This window comes from Alosa pseudoharengus, unplaced genomic scaffold (assembly GCF_046254945.1).
Source record: "Alosa pseudoharengus isolate Yale_2024_CS ecotype anadromous, Long Island Sound unplaced genomic scaffold, YU_APseudo_1.1 YU_APseudo_1.1_scf_16, whole genome shotgun sequence".
NCBI classification, from domain to species: Eukaryota; Metazoa; Chordata; class Actinopteri; order Clupeiformes; family Clupeidae; genus Alosa; species Alosa pseudoharengus.
Window position 1 is genome coordinate 8,271,351 of NW_027468630.1, and position 5,000 is coordinate 8,276,350.

General features: G+C 49.8%; 1 protein-coding gene across 1 annotated transcript in view; it reads left to right on the forward strand.

The window, feature by feature from the left end:
• The window catches only part of fto (FTO alpha-ketoglutarate dependent dioxygenase), a 144,152-nt gene that overhangs the window by 129,123 nt on the left and 10,029 nt on the right, over positions 1 to 5,000 (forward strand). The gene's annotated exons all lie outside the window — the stretch shown is intronic.

Genomic DNA, 5,000 nt, shown 5'->3' on the forward strand with positions numbered 1-5,000 from the left:
AGTGGGAGGGGCACAACATTGTAGTCCTGGATTCCTGGCACGGTACTGAATCATATTGTACCCTACAAAGAGTCTTCTAAAGAACGCAGGCATCAATGCAACAGCTTATTGAAAGCAAAGAATCAACAATAGCTGAAGTGGAGTAGGGTGTGGTGTGGTGAGGTGTTACAACACGCACTTTTGTTACTCGTTAATTGCGGCAACAGCTGCTATCAAAGGCTCACCTGGTACTTTCGAATTTCTTCATCATCGCTGACAAACCTTTTGAGTGCTGTCGACATGCGCAGCACGGTGATGAATAGTTATGAAACAAAACAACAAGAAAAGACTGTTGTGCAGATGTGAGGCATATATCAGCGTCACAGAACAAAAAGTGGCAACCTGGTTGGCAGGATGAATCTGAACTTGTTTTACTGTCTGCGAGATTAAAGGAGGACAATCTCGCCTGTGTTTGTTTTTGTGTGCATGGCTGCGTCCCGCGTTGTTCGTCGTGGCACAGTGCCACAGCGAAAGTAGGTTGGGGGGGGGGGGATGGGGGGGAGAAAGTGTCGGTATCGTTCTGGCTGGATAATGACTCGGCCCTTTACCAACAACAGCAGTGGCTTGTAGACAAACAAAATGGCCTCCCTGATTGCGACTGCACCTTTTAGCCCTCTCGTCACTGGAAAAGATGACCAGTGACAAATTGAAGGGACACTTTTATATGGGGGACTGCTGGTCAACACTGTATTTTTAAGGTGTGGGTTTAAAATGTGTGTGTCAGTGTCAATGTGTGTATGTTTGTGTACAGTGCGTTGGGGGAGGGCAGAAGGTCTGTTAATCTCAGCTTGGTTTCCAGTGACGTGGGGTGGCGCATCGGGCCAGACCTTGGGTCCTCGGCCAGTGGCATAGGGGTGGCGCATCGGGCCAGACCCTGGGTCCTCGGCCAGTGGCATAGGGGTGGCGCATCGTGGCAGTCCCTGGGTCGTTGGCCCTCGGCTCAGATGTACCGGAGGCTAGAGCCCCTCGTCCGTCATGAAATATTCATGGGGGCAAGCGTCTCAATGATTTCCTGTCTCTTCCTGTATGCACGGCCGCTTGTCCCTGTCCCCCCCCAGAGCTCCACGCCGGACAGTTGCACTCAGGCGCAGCTAAAGCTGAAGTGGCGGCCGCCGCTGGGTACGAGTGGGGGTTGGAGTCTGGAGAAGGTGTGTGGGGGGGGGAGGGCTGTGGAGGTAGTGGTGGTCAGGGTTTGGGGAGCTTGGGGGGTGGGTGGGTGTGTCGTGGGACAGGAGAATGGACGCTGACATGTTGATGTTGTAGTGAGTGTGTTAAGAATCCCATGAGGGAAGGTAATCCAGTCCCTTGACACTCCCTACCCTCTAACACACACACACACACACACACACACACACACACACACACACACATGCATTAGCCAGAAACTGGCCACTTCACTCTAGTTTTAATCAAAGCTGCCATGGTCCCAGAGGCCCTGAGCTGGTCTAAGCTGAGCAACAAGAGAAGTGTGTCACTCTCCAGAAGTGTCTCAGACATTTGGTCATGTTTGCTGTTCTGCCGTTTTGGAACGACTGCCTTAGTGCCTCAACCTTACCCTCTATACAAAGAAAGAGGGAGCGAGAGAGAGTGATAAAGAGAGGAAGAGAGAGACAGAGAGAGTGATAAAGAGAGGAAGAGAGAGACAGAGAGAGTGTTTGTCATACAAGTGCACTCTGACATGGGTGGCTCCTGACTTTAGCCAGTTTGTGTGTGTGTGAGTTGAGACCTGGAGGCTAAAATCAGGATTTAGATGTAATCTCTCCCAAAGACTGTGAGCTGGGCTGGGCTGGGCTGGGCTGGGCTGCTATGTGAGCTCAGGGGCTTTGGGCCTACTGCTCCCAGGCTGCCAGAGCCTCTCCACTGGCCCAGGCCAACCAGCAGATCCATCCAATGGGGCTCCTAAGCCACGTTATCCACCCTCCCATCTGATTCTGGATCAGTAGAGCAGGCCAGAGGCCAAGCCTTGAAAGAGGACACATGAGGTTATTGACGCAAATTTTTTTTTTCAAAATGTAACAAGCAGCTGAGTTAGAAAATACCTCCGAGCAATTTTTTTGGCTGTGTCTTCTGTGGTTTATTATATTTAATGTCCTGATGCTTCATGATGAATTGATCTTTTACGGATATGTAAAAACAAGTGAAAATTGGTTCTTCAAACAGGACATTGTCAGTTTACATTGAACTGTTGACATGAGCCAAACAAAGACACAGTAGACAAAGGGTGGATTAAACCTCCATTTGCTTTTGCTCGAAGAACTCTGGGTGTGAAAGCTGATTCAGCAAACAAAGAGGGCCTGTCTCCAAAAAAAAGTAAAGAGAGAGAGAGAGAGGGAGAAATGGGCTCCTCATTGTGTGTTTGCTTGTGGTATTTGTGGTTATCTTGCCCACACATGTGTACAAACTAACAGCCTTTTATTAAATTGTTCCTTCGTGCATATTCAGTGTACACATGCGTAACACGCACTGTACACAGACATATGCATGCATGCATGCACACACACACACACACACACACACACACACATACAGAAACATATGTGCAAGTACACACACACACACACACACACACACACACACACACACACACACACACACACAATTTGGTGCCTCCTCCTTTGTGTACTGGTTGAGTGCAGAGCCTGAGGGGCTGGCTGGCCTGCTTGCTCCTTTAAACAAATTGCTCAGTGTTCACAGCACTTTAAATGCCATGGCCTTTAATTACAGTATTTACTTAATAGGCTGAAACAAAAAGCCGTGTTCAGCCCAGCAGGAGCAGCAGGTGAGGCAGAAGTTCAAACACCTGGCAGTACATGCCCTCCTCTGGCACTGGGACTCAGCCTCCCCTCACTCCAGGCCCTGCAGAGGGAGAGAGAGGGAGAGAGAGGGAGGGAAAGAAGGGGGAGAGAGAGAGAGAGAGGGTGGGAGGGAGGGAGAGAGAGAGAGGGAGAGAAGACAGTAGAGAGAGGGAGGAGGGCTGTGGAGGAAAGAGAGTGAGAAAGGAAAGAGTGAGAGAGAGTGAGTTAGTGAGTGAGAGAGAGAGAGAAAGAGAGACTGGTGGTTAGTGGGAAGAAACATTCTTGATCACATGTTCTGGTATCCGGGTAACATTCATGGGAAAGTCGGTTAGCACCTGTGGCGCATTTCATGGAAAGAGTTTCATGTTTGTCGAAAAACCAGTCAAGTGCCTTCCCCCCTCCTAATCCAAACGGGAAATTACAGTAGCTGACATTTGGTACATGACATGTTTGTTCACCCACCCCCTTCCCCTTCTTTTTGTGACTTCGTGTGAAAGAATTCCAGTCAGCCAGGGCCCCTGAGGTACTCGGTCTGATACAGGTTCAGAGGAGCTGTGTAACAACACACAAAGGACAGTGGTTAACACTAACTTGAGGGCTTTAGTCATGCAACATGCTGCAAGCAAATTTGTAATGACGAGCAACATTCCGACTACACCATGGTGACAATACCTGTGCTGCAATTATCTCATCAACTTCAAATTACCCATCATTATGTTTATTGCACTCTTGATTTTGTTGTGTTCCAAGTGTGGTTGAGTCAAAGTGTTACTGATCGGTTTTGGTCTGAACATCAAGGGCTTGGAAATTAAGCGCAGCATTTTTTTTTGCCTGTCATATTGCTCCCTGGGCTATATTCCACTCATCCAGTTAAGGATGTTTGCATTAATCTGCTATTGAAAGATGCCAACTCTAAGTCTGTGCAGTCACAAAGACATTTGGAACAACAAATCCTTGTCTCTGTTTGTGCAAATCCTTAAAACAACACGGTAGCTTTAACATTTGGAGTGTGCGGCCTCATAGGCGGACGTTGCCGGTGATCCCCGTCTTTTTTTCTCTGAGTGATTCGGGCGCAGTGTGTTCCAGTGTTTGATTAGAACAGACCCGCTATTTACTCATGGATTTGGTGTGTGTTGATTGATGGCCTGTATAAATGGGCATTAATGTGTTTAAAGGGCTGAGCTAATGTTCAGCCGATGACATGAAGGTGTTGTGAGGTGTGCTGTAGAGAGCTCATGTCTCTCTCCCTCTCTCTCTCTCTTTCTCTCTCTCTCTCTCTCTCTCTGTGTTAGAGTGAATGTGTGTGTTCTGGCAAATGGCACCTCACCTCCACCACTTACTTGACCTCGTCCCCATTGGCTGTTGCAGAGTTTGTTTTCACTGTTGGTTGGTTCGTTCAGTTGTTCGTTATTGAGTCCACCGCTCAAACCAGCCGCCACCACCCAATCTTCCTCCTGGCCGTAAAAGCAGGTTAACAGTGGCCTCCTCGGCCGAAACAGAATCTCTATTGTGCAACACTTTTTAGAGCCTCCATCATAGACCCCCTTCAAAACCCCGCGGCCGTAAAAGACTCAAGAGTTTGAAGGCGACGCTCGCCCGCGGCCAAGCAAATAGGCTTGTAACCCAGGCAATCGGAGGCCCGGTAGGTATAATTAGCCCAGCCTCTTTGACCCCGGCATACAGGTGGGAATTGTGCGGGGGTCTCGGCCGACCTTATCATGTGAGCGGGGTCAGATGTCACCCCCGGTGCACAGGGCTGTATAGCTGTCGAGTCAGGCCCATCCATCACGGGCCTTATTGCTGCAGCACTCCTCCGATTTTGCCCAGAAGGCGCGGGGTTAGTGGGCCGGGCCGAGCGCTGCTGGAAGGGTGTGCGGGCTGGGAGAGGTGGAGGTGGAGGAAGGTGGAGGAGGAGGTGGAGGAGGAGGTTGGGGCTGGTGTGGGTTTTGGGGGAGTTGGGGGGGGGGGGGTTCAGGAGGGGGACGATCGTTTTACAGGAACGCTCGACATATGAACAACAAGTTTTCAGAGCAACACAGCACGCCATTCCCCTCCACCGCCACCACTAAGAAAAGAACAGGGAGGGGGTGAAAAAGAGTTACTGCTCCCAGCTCCACAGTAACCCTCTTCCTGATCACAGCCAGATTTATGGGTCCTCAACTGCTA